This window comes from Macaca mulatta, chromosome 14 (assembly GCF_049350105.2).
Source record: "Macaca mulatta isolate MMU2019108-1 chromosome 14, T2T-MMU8v2.0, whole genome shotgun sequence".
Taxonomy (NCBI): Eukaryota; Metazoa; Chordata; class Mammalia; order Primates; family Cercopithecidae; genus Macaca; species Macaca mulatta.
In genome coordinates this window covers 53314660-53337970 of record NC_133419.1, presented here as the reverse complement: position 1 = coordinate 53337970, position 23311 = coordinate 53314660, and the positions used below count along the sequence as shown (strand labels likewise).

Here is a 23311-nt window from a genome sequence, read left to right as displayed (position 1 = left end):
GTTATTTAAAGACAGCCTTCTGTTTCTCTCCTGAGTCTTCTTCCAGATTAACAACCCACAGTGTGGGTTCAGGATTTTAACCTTCTCTGTGGTTTTCCTCTGAACATGCCCTAATTTGTTCAGATCTTTTTATACAGTGAAGGCAGTGTCCAGACCATATATTGTATTTATGGTATGAGGACAGCAGAAGAAGGGAGCTATCACCTCCTAGTTCAGGACATTATTCTTCTCTTAATGCAACCCAAGACTCTGTGTGCTTTGCTGGCAGTAGCATCACATCACGGACATTACTGCTGACCAGGTCTTTTTAACATGTGCTGTTGCTAAGCTGCTTCTCCCCTGTCCTAAACTTGTGTGGCTTTAGAATTTAAAGGCAGACCCTCCTATTTTGCTTCTGCCTAATTCAGAATGATTGTTCCTGTTAAGTTTCAACTTGTTAAATTCAGCGCAGCCCTGTTCCGTGGATCAGAATCCTATTTAAGTATGCATTCCACAGCGTCACCCAAGTCATGATAAATGCTTATCGAAGGGATCTCTCTGTCACACTGCTGGAGACCTTCCCTCAGTGGACTTCTGATCTTTGACCGGCTTACTTTGGGAAGAGTGATTGAAGCCGCCCCTAGCCTAGTCTCTGCCCTTTTGCTTCTCTGACCTAAGCCGCCTTTCTGAAGCTAGATATGCCATGCCCATTGCAGTTCTGCATCTGCTATTAAGTGCTTCATCAAAAAAAAGACATGAACAGCCTTAATGTTACGTGTTCTCAGCTCCTCGAGGGCTCCGAGGCTGCTTTCAGCTGTTCCTGGGCTGCTCCCCAGAGATTGCACTAGGCAGCTTAGCATCTTGTCTGTGAACATTTTCAGTGCTCTGGGAGGTCACTGTCCCGGGCCAGGGGACTTGAAGTCATTGCAAATGTCTAAATATCTTTTTTAAAAAACAAAACAAAAAAACTAAACTCCTATCTCCTCTCTGCTCTTTATTCCAGTGTTGGTTCTTTGCTCCCCTGCCCCGGTCTCCTCAATTGTTTGACTGGAGTTACATTCAGAGTCCAAGTCATTAACTTCCTCCATCTCGCATCTAGCAGCTCTTCTGGTCTCCCAGCCACTTAAAGTCTGTGTTCTTTGAGTCTCCAGCACCAACTTCCCCCTTCTTGGTCTTTTGCTAATTTCACAGGAAATGATTGTTTTTCCTCCACAGTTCCTGTGTCCTCCTGGTCACTAACCCATTCCACCACTGTCATGGGAATTAGGGAACTAGGTTAGTCCCCGTTTCTATGGACACATCCTCTCTTTCTAGACGATGAAAGTCTCTGCAAGGCCAGGCTTAGCCTTTAGCCACTGGGGCTTCCTGCGCTCTCAGGGTGTCTGATCCCAGCCCTACCCGCCAGAGCTCATTTCTGGCTAGTCTGGGATTTGTATCAGCAGCAGCCCAGTGGGGTCCATTTCCATGGTATCTCTATGCCTCATTCTTCCCTCTTCACCCATGTGTTCTTCAGAATATTTCTCTTTACTTCATGGGCTTTTCACACAGCTGTGCATCTTTTTTTTGAGACAGAGTCTCGCTCTGTCACCCAGGCTGGAGCGCAGTGGCACAATCTTGGCTCGCTGCAACCTCCGCCTCCCAGGTTCAAGCGATTCTCCTGCCTCAACCTCCCAAGTAGCTGGGAATACAGCGTGCACCACCACATCCTGCTAATTTTTTTGTGTCTTTAGTAGGGTTTCACCATGTTAACCAGGATGGTCTCGATCTCCTGACCTTGTGATCTGCCTGCCTCAGCCTCCTAAAGTGTTGGGATTACAGGCATGAGCCACCGTGCCCAGTATCTTTTTTTTGTTTGTTTTTGTTATGTAGAGATACTCTATCTCTCTGCCCTGTCTCAAGTCTAGTCCTTTAAAAGATAAAACCTGGGTGCGGAGAAGTGTGTCTAGTCTACTATCGGTTAATGTAAAGGACACATATTTATATTTGTGTGTATATGCATAATCATGGTCAGGAAACAGACACAAGCAACTAATAATAGTGGTGACCTGTTTTAGAGTGGGGACATGGTAGGTAGATGGGGATAGGAGTAGGAGGGAAACTTTTTCTGAATACTTTTGTATTTTTTTGACTTTGGAATCCAGTGCAAGTATTTCCTATTCAGTTTTTTTTTCTTTAAATAACAGATAATCTGGGATGCCTGATTGGCTAATGTGAACTGATGAGGCCATGTGGAATGAGTGACTCACCTGCTTGAGTCAGGGCTCTGCAGCCTCCTACCCACCTGGGCCTCAGCTCCTCAGGTGTAAAGCTGGCTGGTCCCAGCCCACTTACCTTGCAGAGGGGACACAGGGAGGCTCTCCTCTGGAGCGTGGCACAGGCCAGCATGTGGAGGGTCTGCAGTAAACAGGGCCTCCTCCCTCAGAAGTCATTTGGGATTTTAGGACCATGGCAGTAAACTGTAATCTCAGTTTAGTGATAGCTGGTGCTCAAAGGGTACACCTGAGCCTCATGTTGGTTTTCTGCTGTCAATCGCTTAAATCTTACACCATGGTTTTTTTCATCTTGTGAGCTCCAGTATTTAAGGAGACTGGAAGCTCTGAATCTCTGGGTTTGCCTGGAAGAAGTATGTACTTTCCTTTGCCAGACCTGAGATGCTTTACAAATCATCTCGTCTGCCCAGTGCAGTGGAGTGAGATTAAAATAGGTCTAACATCCTTTGAAAACATAGGCCCATGGTGAGGTCTGCAGGTAGCCAAGATCACAGCTGGCTCTGAGGAAAAAATGCAGCCTCTTGGGAGTGGCCAGTCCAGGTACCTATAATTGAGGAAGTGACCTGATAGGGGAGGTGACTTATTTACCCTGGGCAATTGAGAAGCACTTATTGAACACCTACTATGTGTCATAGGCTCTGTGCTGTGGGGATGACAAGATGGATAAGGCTCAGCTTCTCCTAAAGTATTTACAGTGGGCTTGGGAAAGCAAGGCTTATGTGTGTTAAAAAAAAAAAAAAATGGAGTAACAGGAGATTTTCGTAACAGTTCAGCTCAATCATAGAAGAAAAACCACGAGGTAGTTCGTGACTAATGTCCATCTGCCTGGAGGAGGCAGCGGTGGGTGTGGGGAGTGTTTTCTGTGGGCTGGGGAGGGCCTGGAAAGCTTCCCGGAGGAGGGAGCAGAGGTGGCGGCAGCAGCAGCGTTTGACCTGGATCCTGATGGGTAGTTGCAGTGCAGATGGATAAGTTGGGAGTAAGAAGAGAGCATCTCTAGTGGGTGTTGAGGCCAGGAGAAATGAGGAGTTGCCTGCTTTGAAGGTGGGCAGAGGGAGATGAGGCTAGGCAGGTGAGTTTAGGACAGACGCAAAGAGGATTTAATGAGAGAGAGATTGAGTTGGAGTGTGTTTAACTTCAGAACAGGCATGGGAGGATGAAGGCCCAGGGTCTCACAGGGAACTCTTGTAAATCTCAGGAAGATAGGCAAGAAAGGATCTAGCCCCCAAACATTTCAGTCTAGGCATCTCTAGCTTCCAGGAAGCTGGAGGCATGCTAGCCATTCTTTCACCATTGCTCTGTGGGGACATTTTCTTCTTAGGCATTTTACATGTCTGCTCAGTCATTCATTCAGCAGGTTTTTATGAGCTCTTACTCTGTGGCAGGCACTGTTCTAGGTGCTGGGTTGCAGCAGGGAAAAAAACAAAACAGGATAACATCCCTTGCCACATTCCCAGAAGGGGAGAGGGACAATAAACAAGTGAGCTAAATGCGTGGGAGGCCAGGTGATGAGAGGTAGCGTGGGGGAAAATCAAAGCAGGGAAGGAGATGGGGTGTGCTGCATGGGGAGGGGAGCAGCTGGGGGAGGGCTGTAATTTTAAATAGAGTGGTTAGGGAAGGTTTCACTGACTCATCCTGTCACTGGGACTTTGTCTGGGACCATAGAGAAGGAGGCAAGGCCAGATCCTACTGGGATCTTGAACCCACAGTTGATCCTCTTCAACCTGTTGGGGGTCTTCGGCTAGGCAGTTGGGAGTCTTTGAGTGCTCTTGAGCAGAGGAGTGACATGTGTGGGGAGATCTCCCTAGTGGCTTTGTAGCAGACAGGATATAGGCGGCTGAGACAGGGGAGCAGAGATTCAGGAGGAGATGACCACTGTAGACTAAAAAAGTCTACTTATTTGACACTTTCCTCACTGTGCTGCAAGCTCCACATCTGTAAAATGGAGATAAAATGGTACTTACCATATAGGCACGTTTTTAAGAGGATGAAATGGGTTACTGAATGTAGAATACTTAGAACAGCACCTGACATATAATAAGTGCCTAAAAATATTGTCTTGGTCGACTATCTGTCCCTCTGTCTGTATATATGTATGTGTGTGTAGAATTAACGTGTTGGGGACATCCTTTCTTGTCCTAAAGCCAAGTCAAATGAAGAAAATAATGATGCTTTTCAGGATTAAATGAGATAATCCACTTAGTGGGTCTAGGTTAGTGGCAGATGAATACTAGGTGAATACTAGTTAAAAGTACTACTATTATCACCAGATCTTACCTTGAAGAAAATGATTTTGCAATGGAAATCCTTTGTAAAGTCTTCCTATTTAACAGTTGTTTATCAAGACTGCAACATGCCAGGTGCTGGACTAGACATATCATCCCATTTCATCTTTGTAATAACTGCCCAAGATAATCAGTGTTAACCACATCTTACAGATGAGGAAGCAGAGACCCAGAGAGACTAAGACTTGCCAAGGTCACATAGCCGGTAAATGGCAGAGCTGGGATTAATCCATGAGTGATCCACTGTGTAAATGTAAACATTGACATATAGGTTCTCATATCAGTCTCCCTTGGTATTAGGTACCCACAAAGAGGTGCAGGGAGAGCAGAGGTGTGGCCAACTTCGAGGACAGATCAGGGCAGTGTGAATGTAGAGGGGAAAGCATGGGTAGGAGGCAGTGTGTGTGAGGCAGTACCTTTCTTCAGTGACTCAGCCCTGCAGGCCTTATCAGAGCCTTTCAGCCACCCTCTAAGAGTTTATCTGGAACCCATTTTGGTTTCCCAAAAGGAGCAGAGCCTGACAGGTTCAAATCCTGGCTCCATCACTTACCAGCCATGTAAGTCCAAGATAGGAGTCAATTTCTTTGTGCCTCAGTTTTGTCATCTGCAAACTTGCTTCATAGGGTTGTTATGAGAATTAATATCAGAGAAGCTATGTGAACACTTAGAACAGTGTCTGGCCCATAGCAAATACTCTGAAAGAGTTATTATTATGTTAACAATTCTTATATTATTTTTATATTATAATATTATTGTAAACGCCTTTTTAATCTCTGAGGTCAGGACAGAATGTCCCATCTCTGCAGGATCATTCTGTAACACATTCTGTTTCGCCTTATTACATAGATGTGGGGGTAGGTCTCCCCTTTACAAGACTATGAATAGAATTCAATCAGCATCTTTCTAAAATCCCTGAAGACTTGTGCCTTGTCCTAGAAGCTGTCAATAGAGATTTGTGCCAAAAGAAGTGATTCTTGGTTTCCTTTTACCCTTCAAGCCACTTATTCTAACCTGAAGATCCCACCTCCCATGATCTGGAAAATGTCTGATATTTCCAAGGGTGCTTTACAGTTTGCAAACACATTCCCATTCATATTTCATTTGGTCTTCACAGTTACCCTGTGTGGTTACTGGGTACTCTCCCCAGTGAACAGGTCAGGAGACTGAGACTCTGCAGTGTTGAATAATTTGCAGGTGGAAAGTAATGAAACAGGCACCCCCCTTCCTATCCCAGAAAGCTTTGTTCTGGAGTTTCAGATTGACTCTTCCCCTAAAGCCATTCATCATTTCCCCTTTAGCCCTTTTCCTAAAGAGGATTGGGGGGAGGTCATGTGACCAGCCAACCTTTATACTCTTTCTTTCTTTCTTTCTTTCTTTCTTTCTTTCTTTCTTTCTTTCTTTCTCTCTCTCTTTCTCTCTTTCTTTCTTTCTTTCTTTCTTTCTTTCTTTCTCTCTCTCTCTCTCTTTCTTTCTTTCTTTCTTTTCTTTCTTTCTTTCTTTCTTTTCCTCCTCCTCCTCCTTCTTCTTATTCCTCTTCTTCCTCTTCCTCTTCTTTTTTTGGTGGTCTTCAATTACATGGAGAGTTTTTCATTTGTTTTTCTTTTAATTTTATTATTTATTTATTTATATGAGACAGCATCTCACTCTGTCACACAGGCTGGAGTGTAGTGGTGCGATCACAGCTCACTGCAGCCTCAATCTCCTGGGCCCAGATGATCCTCCCAGCTCTGCCTCTGGAGTAGCTAGGACTTCAGGTGCACACCACCATGCCTGGCTAATTTTTTCTTTTTAGTTGAGACAGGGTCTCCCTATGTTGTCCAGGCTGATCTCAAACTCCTGGACTCTAAGTTATTCTTCCATCTTGGCCTCCCAAAGTGCTGGGATTACAGGCGAGAGCCACTGTGCCAGCCTATGCAATTCTACTTTCACCCTTTGTTCCCAGGTCTTGTTACTCCCAAACTAAGCACATGGTGATGGCCTTGAGTGGAGCTGATTGATGATTGGAGTTGCTCAAATCATCCCCACTCCATTTTCCCTTCTCTGTGAATCTGAGGTCTGGGCTGGGACTCGCATTTGGAGCTTGGTGGGGAGCGGGAGACAATGGGGAGAGCATTGTAGCTTTAAGCATTTGCAGTGTCTGAGTATGAAATTGTCCTGAGCATAAATGTGCCCTGAGGAACCCTGCAACTGAAGGTGGAGGAGGCAAGACGAGGAGCACATGCTGAGGTGCAGAACCCAGAGTCACCACCTGGGGCCTGGCCAGGGGCCTGCAGGGGCCGAATCAGAGGCCACAGGGCAGAGGGATGGGATGGGGAGTACTTACTCCCTGGGAGGCAAACAAGCACATGATCCTTCTAGCCAAGATGGGACTAAACCCAGGGCTCAAACCCATAATTCAGACTTGTTAAACTCCTTGGAGCTGTTCCTTAAGCAGAAGAATCTCCTGTTTAGTTCAGCCCAACAAAAGTTTACTGAGGAAGTACCTACAGTGTCCCAGCAGGTGCGAGGAATACAAAGTCCAGCAAGATAGGGACCCTGCCACAAGGGGCTCAGGTCCTACAGCCTCAGCTTTACCTGTGCCTCCTCCTCCCTCCTGCCAACTTTTAATGCTTGGGCGGAGGCTCTGAGGGTGGTGCTTCTTAAGTGCACATGGCAGCATTTTAGCTTCCTGGCACCTCAGCACTTGGGCTAGAATTAGGGCCTGGCAGGTCTGCAGAGCAGCACACACTGGGAATTGGCAAACACACCTGCTTATGGAGGCGGACTCTGATCCTGCTGCGGGAAGAGAGAGGTTTCTGGGCTTTGGCATCCGGAACTGCTTCTCAGTTCCCTCTGTGATGGTCGCGTGACTGGAGGAGCAGAGGCAGGAGGGCCTCTGGGGTGCAGGTGAGAAAGATCCCAGTAGAATTGCCCCAAGGTAATGGCTCAAACTGCCCATCCCTCAGTCAGACCAGCTCCCCCTTCTCATCCTCCAAACTGGCTGGTCTCCTCTCCTCTGCACCTGGGCCATCCCTGGCCCCAACTCTTTGCTTTGGTTCTTTAGCACTTTTCTTCTTCTCTGCCTTTTCAACACCCCATCCTCCAAGTCTGGATTCAGCCCTGCCATCTTCAGAAAGGCTTCCTAAACTGTCTCAGACGCAGTTCCCCCTCCTTTCTCCATATGCTTGCCTGGCAGAGAACCAACAGCCCCCAGTTCAGCATTTACCTGTTTCCTGGGAGTTCTTTCTCACGCTCTCGGCTTCGTGAAGGGAAGGCAGGGAACATGTTTTGTGCACCCACCATGTTCCAGGCAGTTGCATGGAGGCTGGGTACATCCTAGCTCTGTTTTTTATGAGCTGTATGACTTTCAGTAAGTATTTTCGTTTCTCTGAATCTCATTTTCTCATTTGAGATCGAGGATGTGATGCCTACCTCAGAGGGAAGTTGTAAGAATTGGATGGAATAATCCATGCAAAGCACTTTGCACACAGGTCCAGGCTCATAGTAAATGGCTAACACATGGCAGCTTTTGTTATTCTTTGATAGCTATTATTTCATTGAATCCTCACCCTAGCTTTATAAGGTAAGTATCATTCCACAAAGGGGAGCAAATGAGCCTTAGGGCTGAAATGACTTGCTTGAGGTCTCACAACAGACAGGCAGCAAGGCTGGGATCCAAGCCTAGGGGTGGGCTGCCGTGAGGCAACACCCATCCTTCTACCACCTCTGCTTCCTGAGTCCTGGCCCCTGTTTCCCATGCTTTTTAGTGTTCCTCGCAGTCCCAGCCAGGGCACTCAGCAAATGCTGGTTGAATAATATTTCCTGGCTGGTTTAAGGGAAACCAGGTTTGCGGGGGGAGCGCAGGAAATGCGACCCCTTGAACATTCCACCCTCTTTCAGATTTCTATGTGGTTCAAGTTGCCCATGGATCCCTGCTAGTGTACTGCATGCCACTCCAACACCAGGCAGTGCTATGCTGTGCGGCACCATATCTCACCCAGGAGTGAAACCAAATCATGCGCTCAGGGAAAATGAGCCAGTTCCTTTTTATTTTTTAAAATAGCAGAGAATAAAGTTATGAAAAGAAAAAGAAAAGTAAGGGAAATACCTGCCTGGATAATCCCCCATGACTGGGGCAACCACTGTCTGAAGCTGGCAGCTGGAAAACAAGAGAACAGCCATTAGTTGCCAGCTTGTGGCATTATGAAGCCTGTGTCCTGTGAGGGTCAGCAGGTGAGGCTTTCTGCTTGGGATGGCTTATTGACTTTCCTTATACCCACAGATACAGCCAAGGCCCTGCCAAGGGCTTTTCTTCTTGACATGATTGTTGTCAGGAAGATTTTCATATCATTCCAGATCATAGTTTCCAGTTTAATTCTCCAGCAAACACTAGAGGCTACCACTTCCATCTTGGCTATGTCTTCTTTTGTACCAACTGATGCTTGTGTCTTTACTCCTTACTCCACTGGTTAGTTTATGCCTGTGCAGACCTTGGTGCTGTGTTCCCTGGGGCCTGTGGAGGAAGGCGCTTGCCTGTGCTCCTTTGTGTGTTCATCTCATGGCCCATACTGCAGGAGAGGTGGGCGGTCATCGGCATGTTTTGGTTCTTAGTTTTTGCTACCAGGCCATGGATTTTTTTTTCTGTTTCTTTATATTTTGTATTATTTATTTTATTTTTGAGAAAGAGTCTTGCTCTGTCACGCAGGCTGGAGTGCAGTGGCACCATCTCGGCTCACTGCAGCTTCTGCCTCCTGGGTTCAAGCGGTTCTTGTGCCTCAGCCTTCCAAGTAGCTGGGATTACAGGCATGTGCCACCACACCTGGCTAATTTTGTATTTTTAGTAGAGATGGGGTTTCACCATGTTGGCCAGGCCGGTCTCAAACTCCTGACCTCAAGTGATCTGCCTGCCTTGGACTCCCAAAGTGCTGGGATTACAGGCATGAGCCACCATGCCTGGCCATTTTTTCCATTTCTTTAAAACCCTTTAGAAACACACCTGAAGGTGCAACTTCTTTTCCTGAAGGAAATTAAACTCGTGCTATTAGTAGGCATGGGGTACGGGAATAGATCATCTTTGGGTGCCGGTCCAGAAAGTAGTGAGTAAGTGAGACAAGCAAAGATAATATTGTTTAGCACAATGCTATGCGTCAGGCACTATAGTCGTCCCTGTTAAGTCAGAATCTCTTGGGACAGGTGACTGAGGAAAAAAACAAAAATAAAACAAAAAACATGCAAGGGAGATGGTGTTTTACAGCCTGTTGGCTGCTTATCAGCCATAGGCAAATCTTGCCCTCAAGAGCAGGAAACCCACTGATACATGCCATCCAGTAAAATCACACTAGAGCTCTTTGAGATTGAAATAACTAAGGTCTCAAAAAGGAAACTTGCCCAAGGATGTACCTGGGCTGTCAAGATACTGCCTCTCCTGTTTGTGTCTCAGTGCTGCCCTTTCCTCTGAGTAGTTATGAATAAAGGAGCAGCAGGACATTGCCATCACCTCTGAGGGATCTGAGCACAGATGTGAGTGACAGTAGAAATGGGCTGTGTGAGAAAAAGACCTCAGGCTCCATTGAAATCAGAATGTACTGAGGAGGTGGAGTGCATTGGGTGGAACAGGCACGAGGCACTAGTGGCATGACCTTGGTGAGTTCGTTATTGACCTTTCTGAGCCTCAGTTTCTTCACCTGGAAAATGGGCTGGATGATCATCCAGTTCCCAGTGTTTCATTGAATATTAGACAAGATTATACAACTCAAAGAGTGTGACCCACAGTGCATGGCACATTTAAGTACTCAAACAAGGCAAGTTTTCTTCACTTATCCATGCTCCCTGCTTTCTTCCTTACTTCCTCCTCTAAAAAGAGTTGTTTTAAATAGCTGTCTGGATTTTTTTTTTTTCTGCACCACTTCAAAGTCAATGAAAATCAGCTTTAACTTCCTTCTTTCTCTTCTTCCCCTCTCATAATAGGCATGGCCCCGGGGCTGGGTCTGAGGCTCGGTTCTCAGCCAGGAAGCACAGGGCTGGGCTGCTTGCTGTTGGTTTCAGTACCTTCTTCTCCCAGGAAGGGCCCTGGTCCAGGGGCTTGCAGTGGCCTCCCCTCACTTCAGTCTGTAGATACCTTGCTATACATATTTGCTCTCGCTTGGCTGCCTGGGTCTCACCAGGTGTGCAGCTGGCTTTTCTTCCTGGGTGGGATTTGGTGATGATAAAGCAGGCACTTGTTGAGGGCTATTATTAATTGAGAGTTTTTTGGTTTCAAGGCACAGGAACCAAACTTGAATGAGCTTAAGCAAAAATGGGATGCATAGCTCATGCCTCTCATACCAACACTTTGGGAGGCTGAGGCTGGAGGAGCGCTCAAGGCCAGCAGTTCAAGATCAGCATAGTCAGCATAGCAAGGGCCTGTCTCTACACACACACAAAAAATTAGATTAAAAAGGATACATTGGAAGGTTTCGGGGAGGCTCAAAGATTCGAAAGAGGTGTGGAAGAATCAAGCCCCAGGAAGGCAGCATGTGACCTCCAGCATCCGCAGACCAGAGTCCCCTGTTCAGTGCACTATGGCTGTAGGTAGCTCCCAGCTGGCCACACACAGCCCTGCCGCCAACCTGAGAGGACCAGGCCTTCCCCAGGAGTTTTCAGATTGGAATTTGGCCTGGCCTGGAGCATGTGCACACCCCACGTACCATTGCTAAGGAGAAAAGATACTCCCATGAGCCCACCTTGAGTCCTATACCCTCCTTTTTGGCTGGAGAGTGGGAGATGGGGTGGAGTCTGTTATCAGGAGAGAGAAAGAGAAGAATACTAGTAATATTAATAATTAAGTATAATACTCACTTTTCTTGAACTACTTTGCAAGACACATTCTAAGCTCTTTACCTGCATAACTCATTTAATCTTCACCGTCAACCCGTTTTACATACCAGGAAACTGAAGTAGAGAGAAGTTAAGCCATTTGCCCAAAGTCACATAGCTAGTTAGGAGGAGAGCTGGAATTGAATCCAAGCAGAGCACTCCAGAAGTGCCCTTAACCACCCACTCTGATGCAGATAATAACAGACATCACCTCGAATCACCTGCTCTGAGCGAGCAGCATGCTAAGTCCTTTATAGCATTATCTCATTTAATCTTCAGAGAAGCCCTATGAAGTGGGTACTAACATCATCCACATTTTAAAATAAGAAATTGAGGCTCACAGAGATGATGTGATTTGTCTAGGGCCATCCAACTAATTTAAAATGACAGAGCTGGGATAGGACCCTTGGTTTGCCTGATGGTAGGGCCCAAGTTCCTAACTGCCTCACTGGGTAACACTTCTCTTGTTCTGTCTGAAGCTCCCCTGGTCTGGCTCAGCACCTGAGTCTTTGTCCACAGTCTGGGGAGGGGCTGGGATGTGGAGACCCCTACCTGCTGCATGCTGCTGAGGGGTCGGCTGTGAGGTTTTAGCTGGTCTTGATATATCTCACACTGACCTACACCAGATGGTTCTTGAACAAGTCTTTAGTGCATTGAAACTATTCATTTCTTCATTCAACAAATATTTACTGAGTGCCTGGAGGCTCCAGGCCCTGTCCAAGTGCTGGGGTCCCTCAGGGAAGAACTTAGACTTGAAAAACATCCAAGAGGAAGGTTCCCGGAGTTCCTGTCACTTGGGCCTGTCATGTCCCACTTAATCTCACAGGAAACCTTCCCTGTATCACCCAAATCAGGCCCACGAGGGACCAGAGGCCTCATGCTTCTTTGCTCGACACTGGCCTGATGGCAAGTCCAAGGAGAGACGGCATTTCTTCATGCTGGTTGATTACAAAGGAAAATATCGTGTCAGGGAATGAGCATGGGTGTGGACTCAGGCCAGCTCCATTGGTAGTCCCAGGGCTGCTGTGGTCTCTGCTCATTGAGACGTTGGGTGAGGTACTTTGCTGGGCCATGCCTCAGTTTCCCCCTCTGTAATGATACTGTACTACCTGTCTTACAGGGTTGCTGGGAGTATTAGCTGAGGTAGCAGTGTTAACTACCCAAGGCAATACCTGTGCCCAGGTTAATCCCTCCCTCTTACAACAACTAAGTAGTTTTGTCGGTGTCTCTGAAAGTCAGGGTACCTGGAGCAGGGCCACTGAATGGGGTCCCAGGTGAGGAAATCACCAATTGTATCAAGCTCCTCATTTTACAGATGAAGGAACAGAGGCCCTGACGCTCAAAGGCCAGAAGGTATTGGACTCTAGGACCTTCTATTTGTTGGTGTCACAGGGAGCTCAAAGTGTATTTGGCTGTTGGTCAGACAGAGGGTACGAGTTGGTCCCTCGAGTGGCCGGACACTGTGCCCAGGCCTCTGTGAGCATCTGACTGGTGGTCAGCCCTTGTAGCCTGGTCCAGTCATACCTACCTCCAACCCACCATGAAGACAACCCAAGCAGAACCTTAGAGAGCCCCGTGTCCCTGCTGCTTGTCTCCACAATGCCCTAGCGTGGACAGGCACTTCTGTTCCTGAGATCTAGAAAGCATTGACAGGGTCCCTGGCTTCTGAAACTCCGGTTGGACCAATGATGCAATTCTGTACCAGGATGTCCAGCTCCCCACCCACGGCTCTCAGAAGCTCCCCTTGAGGAGCAGGGGGCAGACAAGTCAAGGCCTCTAGCCACTCTGACTTCTGGCTGGAAGCAGCAGCACAGAGCCTGCAGCTCAGGCTGATAGAATGTGGCCCAGGCAAGCCGGCCTGTTTGTCAGCTGGCACAGGCCCCGAGGGGTGTGGGCTTGATAATGATGATGACGGGCGGGCAGGGCTGCCGCTTCTGCCCAGGTGGCCGCCCTTGGAACTTGCCAGGCTCGCCCAGTGTGTGGGCCCACCAGGGCTATGCTCAGAGTTGATGTCCAGGACACCTTCCCCTCAGCTTGGTGGGAAAAACCATGAGCACTGGGGCAGCCGATCCTAGGCTCCAATCCTGCCTTGCTCTGGGGCCTTGGCAAGTGCCATCTGTTCTGCAAGCTTCTGTTTGCTGTCTGTGAGGAGCCACTGAGATAAAGCAGGTCTAGTCTCCACCCTTGATGGTTCCATGTGTGACCGGTACACAGCACTTCGTAGGCTCTCTCCCATTAACAGGTTGAGATTTCTGAACAGTGAATCGAATCCCATCTCCCAGCACTCTAACGATATGTGCTCTTTATGTGCCAGAGAGAGAGAGAGAGAGCGTGTGTGTGTGTGAGAGTATATGTGTGTGTGTGTGGAGGCACCACTCTGTTGAGCAAAGTGCACGTATACCTCCCTGGAGTATGAGTATTGCCTCTTATAGATGTCAAATTTCACAACTGTGTTAGTTTTTGTCCCCTTGAGGTTACTTCTTAAATATTTTGATTTATTTTTTAATGTGGAGGTAAATCATTAGAAATATTTTGTAACTCTGGGCTTTGTTTTCCAAACAGGTGTAGAGGTATGTTCTGCAGAAGCAATAGGATGTCATCAGATAATGTGGGTCGTCACTAGAAGCCAAGAGAATAATTGGTTTAGGAAACTCAGCCACGATCAGCTGGTGCACTTTCATAACTCCCTAGTTTACTCAGCGTTAGACAATGGGACCAGTTTCACATTGGGGACTTGTTATCAAGTTTTACACCTGCTCGATTTACTTTCATTGTGTCTCATGCTTAGAAATTCTGACACTTTCTGTTTTTACTAAAGCAGCGAATAAAGCATTGTTTTCTAGATCCCTCCTACTCCTCAGCAAAGTCTTTGTGTAGAGATCTGATAAGCCCTTAGGGTGCCCTGACTGCAGCCAACAATAGAATTTGTTTAGCCATCTTGCTATGCCTTTCTTCATGTGCAAAACTTGTTGGAGCACAGAGAGAGATTCTCTGTCCATTTCCTCTTGCTGGGTGAAGTGTCCCACAAGGCAAAGTGCACAAGCATGCGCGACCTCTTGGAGGAGACTAGAAAGGAGGCGTAAGCTAAGATGATGTCACTGACATTAATTGTTGGGCTCTTGTTTTTAAAGGAACATGGCAACCTGTGTGTGTCTCATCCCAGAAAGAGAAGACTTTAACCACTGTGATGCCTGAGAATCCAGTGAGTAAGTCACAGTGGCAGATCTTGTTTACCATGGAGTAGCTCCTGGGGGCTGGTCCTAGGCTTAGGAAAGTGTGGGATGTTCCCACCATCCTGGGGCAGCTTGCCATGCCCAGGGCGCGCTGTTCCCTCTGAGTCAGCACCGCCTCCTCTGCACTCCCCTAGCACTGTGTCCATGCCTCAGATACACCACTGAGTTAAGGTTTGTTCATCTGCTTGTCCCACCTACCGGCTGAGGGAGCCTTGAGGGCAAGGAACAAGACTCTAGCTTTCCTGTCTGAGCCAGGCAGCAATTCTCGGCAGGTGCAGTACCAGGCACATCACAGGGGACCAGCAGCTGTTTGTGGACTCAAGGAGTCTCACCCCTGAGGTTTGATCAGGGCTTTACGGTCCACAAAGCTTTATCACGGGCAGTGTTCCATGGGAACCTTGTGCCCTGGGTGGGGTGGTCATATTATCCTCGTTTATTTTATAGATGTGGAGGCTGGGGTCTGAGGAGTCGGATAGCCTGCCACAGGTGGTAGGCTAATAAGCGCCTAGGACTCAGGTCTTCTGTGTCTCAGGCTAGCCTGGTTTCTGTAATGTCAAACCTTATAATTAGAAAGGTTGTTTAGAGTAAACCCCTCATTGCCAAACAGGGAGACTGAGGCCTGGCCTGAAGATACTTTCTCAAGGTGACAGGACTCACTGGTGTCCAATGGAGAATCGAAATGCAGGCCCTGGACTTCCAGTCTGGCGTTTTGGCACCCCTCCTCCCTCCTCCTCTGCTCTGCTCCTGTATACAGCAATCAGAGAACATTTTGGGACCATAAATCTGTGTTTACAGGAGGGCAAAGAACTCACAGAAAGCCATGAGTTAGAAGGAACATAGGGATGAATAAAACTCACCCTTCTCTCTGGGAGCTTCCCTGGACATGTGAGCCTAGGCAGGGCCTTGAAGAGGCTCAGTTTAGTTGTGGGAGGAGGGAGGATGAAGGTGAGTGTGAGAGGAGAGCATCAGGACCCAATCCAAGAAATCTGGGCATGGGTGGAGGCCCCAGCGGAGGGGCAGCCAGCGTGCGTGTCAGGGCATTTGGCAGCTGGCCTGGTGGGCGCTGAGGGATCACGTGGGGTGAGGAGTCCACGGGAGTCCTGAATGGCAGGATGACAAGGGGTTGACTGGACCTCAGGGAAAGCTGCTCCAGGAGTTCTCCTTCTTAGTATCTGGGGAAAGACCCAGACAAAGAGCTGATTGGCCAGTCTGCCACAGCCTGAGAAACGGTCCCCTCTCTGGAGAAACAGAATACAGTTTGTCCACAGAGGAGGGTCGGGCGATGAACAGTAAATTCCAACGTTGTCTGAAATGTGTGTGGGGAGGGGAGTGTGAGCAGTTCTGGCTGGCTCAATCCTGTTGCCCTCAGAGGAATTTTGGTTCTGCTCTGTTTCTGATTGAGCACATGTGCTGCTGTTCTCTCTTCCCCTTGGAATCTTGGGTCCCTTCTGGCTCATCCATTCAATCCAGGCTTGACCCAGGGCCAGGTGGGTCCTGGCTGCTCTTCTGTGTTCACTCCATCTTTTCTTGCAACTTCCTGGACTTGAGGACTGGGACTGACTGCCAGCTTCATCTCCATTGGCAGGGTGAAACATAAAATCTCCCCAAATTACAGAGAATGTGATGCTTGCCAAATAGGTACCCCGGATTATTTTCTAAAGCATTCCCAAATGATACACTTCTCTGGGGCAGGGGAAGTGTGTCATGTTGTATCATGATTGTTTACACTTCATATTCTTTGCACTTTACATTTTATAAAGGTCATTTCATCTTCATGATCAAGCAGGTGGACTTCTCCCATTTTACAGATGAGAAATTTGCCTTAAGCAGGCTTAACCTGCCCAAGGCAATGCAGCTGTCTAAGGGCTGAGCTGGGGCATGGCGCAGTCCTGCTGTTTATAAATTCCATGATGTTTCTCCTCTGCTAAACTCCAACCATAGTAAATCCCTGGAGGGCCTGAGACATAAGAGGAGCTCAGTAAACACTTGTGGAATGAGTGACTTTTGGCTTTTTTTTTGGCCACTCTTAACCATAAGTGGACCCTTTTTGGCAGCAAAGAGAACACTACCCTATGGAATATTTGAGTTTCTTGCCATGATAAGGAACTGGTGAGCTGTCTTCTCACCCACCCTTACCTCTGGGAACTAGGTCACGCACACTGAATAATTAATTTCTTGACTTTTACTTGGAGCTTCCTCCTCCTGACGTTGAGATGATATGCTAGACACTGATCTATGAGAGGTCCTTGGCAGAAGCAGATCCTATTGTTTGTTGTCACAGACCTTCAGTGACCCATCTAATTGCCCATGAATAATACCTGTGGCCTAAACAGGTCAGCCTTCCAGGCAGTTCACTCATCTCCTCCTTCTACCCTTCCCCCACCAACCTTCTCTAGACTGAGGAAGAGGGACAGGTGTGTATTATCTTAGATATGCAGGGTTCTGTAGGGTCAAGGGAGCCTACCTCTTCCTTGTCACTGACCTCTGAACTTTTCCATATTTTTGTGGCAAGGGCTGGAGAAAGAACAAGAAAACCATGTCGAGATGGGAAAGAATTCATAGGCTCCAGAAGGCAGTTATCAAAATATCTGCTGGGTCTGCTCTTTTCCTAAGTGACACTTGGGTCATGTTTCTTAGAGTCTGCAAGGGATCCAGCTGGCCTCGTTAGACTCTTGAGGTCAACCGAATAGAGTAGAAACAAGAGTGGGCTGAGACCAAGAGACCCATGTTCTGGTGTTGGCTGTCCACAGCTTAGCTATGTGGCCTTGGGTGAGTCATAGAACCTCAGCTGCCTTCAGATTTCTTATTCAGGAAGTCAGGGAGGGGTGGAAGTTTGGTGGCATCTTAAAGAAGTCTCCTTGACTTCTGTGGTCCTGGTCCTCAGTGCCTCTCTCAGTTTGTCCTTGTGATTAGCACTGTCTTCTCCTCCAGATCACCTCCTCCTCATGAGGTCAGATCTTGCTTCTGTAAGCACTTTCATCCTGACCTTTGTAGCTTTGCCATCTCTCCCCTGCCCCACCCTGAGTTATGCCAGAGTGCAGATAAGAACTCCCTGTTGCTGCCCTAGTCTCCTGCCAAGCAGCATGGGAGAAGACTCTAACCTGGTGAGATTGCTAGAGATCTAAGGAGTGAAAGTTGGTTGGTATCAGAGGAAAATGGGATTAAAGGTTGTTGGGATTTTCAAGTCCTTGATGCCCCAGGGTACCTGGATTGTACTGAGTTGTTTGATCAGAGGGTAGTCAATATGTTCTTAAGAATATGGCCCCAAGTTGGCCAACCCTTGTGATCAGGGGTGACCAGACACTTTGGAGAAATAAAGGGAAAAGCATTGGTAGAAGGTTGCTCAGTGAGAGATGAGAGATATCTCAGATGAATAACCAACATGAAAAAGGGAAACGCTAGGTCGGGAAGGTGGATTTGCCTCTAACATTTACAATTGTAAAGTATTAAAGCTGAAAAGAACTATAGATCCTTTAATCCACTTCTCTCATTTATTAGTAAAGAAACTGAGGCCCAGAGACATGACTCGAACACACCCATAGAGCAAGCCGGTGATAGAAGTGAGACAGAAGCCAAGTCTCCTGATTCCCAGCAAGTGGCTCTCTCCACAGTTCCATGTTGCCTCCTCATGTGGGTTCAGCCACCGTACCTTCCTCTTTTCTCCTCCACGCTGCACTTGAATGTCTCAAGTGTTAGCAGGGCCCCCACTGCTCCTACCTCATTGTTTATCAAGGCCCAATAAAACCTGGGTGCAACAGCATGGAAGGGTTTAGGCTTCTCATGTGCAGGCTGTTTTGATTTGTACTTAGTGACTTAACACTGTTGAGTTGCCATTATTCTGTTTTATGATGTGTCTTGGGGTGAAAGATTAATTCAAGACAGGCAATGAAGGCTATATGATGGCCCAGCCTTAGCAGGAGTATCCTCCTGTGAGTTTGCCATTCAAATCAAAATCACATGAGCATTGTTGCTAAGCAGGCCTTGTTGTGAGAACCTCCAGCAAACGGCCTGGATTACACTCTCGCTGGCTCTGAGAGGAGCTCTTTCTGTCAGAGGCTGGCCATCCTGTCACTATGCTGATGGCACATAAACCAGAATGGAAGCCACTCACTTTTTCTGTAGAACTCCATTTGACCCAACACTTCCTGCTGAGCTCAAGGAAATGCATCTTGAGCACTTTGCATTGGGCAAGCACGAGGTTTACATATATTACCTTGTTTTTCCTCATAGCAGCTCTCTGAGAGGTAGGCATGTCTATCTGTTATATTGCGGAGAAAACTGAGACAGTTACAGGTTAAATAACTTGTCCTTGCCCACAAGGGCCAGGACTCAAACACAGGGTATCTGACTCTAAAGCCTTTCCTGGCTCCACATTTCACATGGCTCTCTGCACACAGAAGGGAGGGCTGGGGAAAAATAGGCAAGGCATTGACTGAAGTGTCAAACATTTAATACGGGACTTCCAAATGCCAGGTCCTGGGCTTGGTTCTTGGGATGCAAAAGTGAGTAAGACCTAGTCCCTTTACTCCTAGGACTTGTGACCTGGCCTGGTGGTGGCACAGATGTATATGATGACATTCATAGCTCCCTTATCAGCATTATAAAGAACCATACCAGGTGCTCTGGAAGCACTGAGAGGAGAGCAGCACACAGGGAAGACTGCACCAAGGAGGGGCTGTGAGACTTGGGTACTGAAGGATGATCAGGAGGTTGCCAGGCAGAAAAGGAGGCAGAGAGTTCTCCAAGGAAACTGGGTGGTAGTGTGAAAGGGCCTGATTTGGTGTTTGGAAGTAAGGAGGAGTAGTGTGCATACTTTCTTCTTAGCTGAGGGTACAAGGAATGAGACATTCAGTTGAGAGATAAGCTCTGAAGTGAGAGAGGAGGGGAGTTCAGAAGTAGACTGTCCAGGGCTTTGCAAAACACTTGCTGCTAGATGAGATTTCTTGAAAGAAACATTAGCAGAGACCAGGAAAGCTTCTCCAAATATGAATTCTCCAGCTGTCTGATGGATGTTTCTGTACAGAGAAAGGAACTTCTGCTGGGGGCTCATTTTCAGAGTGTTGGTGTAGGTTTTCTGCATTTTGTGTCTCACACATGAGTGGAAGTGATTATTGATGGGGCAAAGTGAATGGAGTGGGACGGGCCACACCAACAGTTCATATTTAAAATGTCTCAGATTCCTCTTGCCAGATAAGCTGATAGCAAACACCCTTGTGAGTTCCTGCGCAGACTGACTCTCCAGGGATCATTTTGCATTCCAGACAGGGTCACACAATATTTCTGCAGGAGCTGGGGCTCTGGGGTGAGAAAGCTACTTAAAAATAAAGACCAACAAAAAATATAGTTGTTTCTAAGGATGACATTTGCAAGGCAAAAGTATCCAGGAAGTGGATTATTTGTCATGAGGGTGAGCCAGAATTTTTAAAAATATCAGATCGTTAGAGTGGAAGGAATAATGGTGGAGAGAGAGAGAGGAAGAGAGAGAGAGCTCCAGGAACTCTTGTCTCCTGGGTGTGGTTGTCCCTGCACACCCCCACTTTAGTGAATACCTTGCCGAGGTCTGCCCCAGGAAATGAGTTTCGAAAACTGAACTTTGAGCCTGAATTGTCTTCTGTGGAGAAGAGCAGCCCAATAAACAGAGAGTGATTTGGAGTCTAAGACTTCTTGGTCTTCCATCAACAGTCCCTATCTGCTGCCCTTGGGTTTTGTATCTTTATGAGAAAAGAAAAAAAATCTTTTTTGGAACAGTTGGGGCTTATTTTAGTAAACATGTTTTTCAGAGCATGAGCCCAAATACCAAGGAAAGAGTCCAATGTCTTTATTCAGCCAACAGAAATGTATTCATCAGGATGATGAGAGCCTGTCTCCCTCCTACCAGGGAAAAGTCACTAGCAGGGCCATACCTTTGGGGCTCCCCTCCCCTGCGGCTTCTGGATGTTGGAGTTTGGGGCTGGTAAGGGACATTTTGACCCCCTGAATGGTCAAGGACCTTTCTGGGCCCTGGAACCTATGACCCGGCCTCTCTGAGCTCTCAGGAACGTGGCCTCTGAGTGTGGCCTGGAGAGGCAGCGTTCTTCCCCCAGCCTGTCCCACACAGGTCTGCGTTGCTCTCAATGTAGCGATGAGCTACACTGCTCATGACTCTACATTGCAATGGTTCTGCAGCCTCCGAGCCATTACCAAATAGGCAAATGTTAAAGGGCTTTCAAACCTCAGTGCTCGTGCGCCTAGTCCAGGGAGGTGAAACACAACCTGTCAGACAAATAACCTCCTCCTGTCAGTTCAGCAACTGAATGTAAGCTAGAGACTGGTTCTACCCTGTCTTCTCAGACATGCATTTCTGCACTTGCCATCTGTAACCTTACTTGGCTTTATAGACATTTGGGGAGAAGTTCCTGGGAGACTTCAGTTCCTCTGTACAGTAGAGGATTGGGTCAGAACTGTCCTGATCTTTCAGTTCTGTTCAGATGTCTGAACTGCCTTCTGATAGCGGCATATTTTCCCTGGGCAGAGAGCTCCTCTCAGGCCACATCCTGATGAAGGAAGGAATCCTTTCTCAGAGCTGTCTCACCCTGCCAGTTTCTGGTCTGTTCACTCTCCTGAGGTTGTACCTAAGAACTGTCAAGCTGGGTTCATGCAGTACATTGCCTGACACATGGTAATCAATGTTGAATGAATGAATGAATGACTAGCAAGGAAATTCTTCTGTTTTCCAGCAGAACAAAATGGAAGTGAACAGGCCTCAGACTATGTGGCCTGCATGCTGTCAGGACCCAGCATGCACTTCAGAAAAGACCCCTTTGGTTATTGGCGCAAAGGAAGTTACCTGATAAAGACACCTTCTAGCCAGGACCTGGAAAGACAGACGATGTTTAGTCACATCACCTCAAGATGAGGAGTCCTGTTTTCAGGGCTTAAAACGAACAAACATCAATAGCGACAATGAACCACTGGGAATGCTGGCCCTGGAGAAAGCAGGGGAAATCATTCTGCTGGCAACCCCTGCATACCTAGCCAACCCCAGCTGGCCGAATGTCCCATGCTTGGACAGGTCTCCCAGGAACCTCATGATGGGGCTCTTCCTTTGTCATGCTGCCTCTCTACAGCACAGGTGATTTTACATCTAAATCTTAGATCCTGACTTCCCAGGTGTATTGACATTTTGGTAGGCTTTGAATAGCCCATTAGTTATTTCTGACTCAGGCAGGGCTCACCTGTCTGTGCAGGTGTATACACCTGCTTATAAAGGCTGAATGCAGTGTGGAGGCCCTTGTGCAGACTCTAGGGTGAGGGACGTGGCCAGCTGGACTGCCAGTTGGGTGAACGGCCCCATGAAAGGAGTGCACAAGCATCTCAGAGGCCAGCAGACTACTGAGAGCCAGGAAGGTGTTATTTGTGTTGTTAATAACATTAATGACGATATAAGCAAGAAAGCTTCTGTAATTGTATATCAGGAAATTAATCCTGAAATTGGTAGTCTGTAATTCAAATGAAAAATTTAGAACTCTTTTAAGTGAACTCTAAAGGTGCTACCGTGGAAGCAGTTCCTTCCCTCCGGAGCCAGATTTCTACTCGTAAGCATTCATTCATTCAACAAACGTACCCCCTGCTGGGAGCAGGCACCACATTGGCACTGGAATTACAAAGATGAAGATCAGTCAACAGCTTATCAATGAGTGAATTAGCTATAAAAGACCATAATCCAGAAATCATTTGAATCTTAAATATTAGTTATCAACTGAGAACCCAGAGCTGGGGTGAATACTCTGGGAAATAGAAAATAAATAAAAAATATCAGCCTTTCCTTAAGGTTACACATTAGATTGTCCAGACAAAATTAATGCACAGAAGACATGATAGGTTCAAGGCTAAAGGAAAAGCCAAATGGCATGATCTGTGACCTCTGTGTGGGAACTCTCTGTCTCCCCCATTTCTCAGAAGATGGGAAGAAGCATCTTATTCCTTTGGCATCCACGGCACCTAGCAAGGCCCCGGTCACAATATAGGTTATCAGTAAATTGAATGAATGGAATCGAATGTGGCTAGTGGTTCCCGAAGTTGGCTGATCAACAGAATTCCCTGGGGAGTTAAAAACGTCTTTACCTCTTGGCCCTCAGGCTGCAGGGATTCTGTTTGGGAACAGGCCCAGGAAACTGAATGTTTGTAGACCTCCTGGGCAAATCTGCCTGACAGCCAGGTTTGGTGAGGTCAGGCGTAGACTCTGAGTTAGAAGAACACAGGTGGGTAAGGGATGGGGTGGCGGAGGGCTTTTGAACCTGAATGCTCCAGCCAATCCCTTAAGATCCTGCCCTGATGCCACATTCTCAGGGAGCTTCTCTCAGGTGCGGAGTCACTCCATCTTCCAGCTCGGCATCCACATGTCTTGGCACTCACCTCCCCGGCAGCTCTTACCAATAACTGTTAGTTTGTTTGGATTTCCTGAACAGACTGTGAAGCTCCTAGGGGGCACAGCTCGTAATAGGTTTTCAGTCAGCACCATGGAGCTGACTGGGCTTCAGAGGATGGGTGAGGTTTGAGCAGGGGCAGAAGTAAGGCAGAGACCTGATGTGAGGGCAGCCACAGGGTAAGCCTGAATGCCTTTGGGATTGAGCCTAACAAGGAAGAGGGGGCTGCATGATGGTGGGTGGGAACCCACTGAGCCTGGCGGGAGGGCTTGGACTTGTAAAAGGGCTGTAGGGAACCCTGAGAGCTT

At 47.5% G+C, this 23311-nt stretch overlaps 1 protein-coding gene across 50 annotated transcripts in view; it reads left to right on the top strand.

Annotated features, from left to right (window-relative positions):
* The window catches only part of MICAL2 (microtubule associated monooxygenase, calponin and LIM domain containing 2), a 241431-nt gene that overhangs the window by 13209 nt on the left and 204911 nt on the right, over window positions 1–23311 (top strand). For 24 of the 50 annotated variants that reach the window (XM_077963296.1, XM_077963311.1, XM_077963308.1 and 21 more), the window contains exon 2: window positions 14497–14567. The exons of 13 other annotated variants lie outside the window; for them this stretch is intronic. The gene's annotated coding sequence lies outside the window, so the exon portion shown is untranslated. Of the gene's footprint in view, window positions 1–14496; window positions 14572–23311 lie in introns of all 50 variants that reach the window. 13 more of the 50 variants (XM_077963310.1, XM_077963312.1, XM_077963309.1 and 10 more) reach the window with 1 other exon arrangement.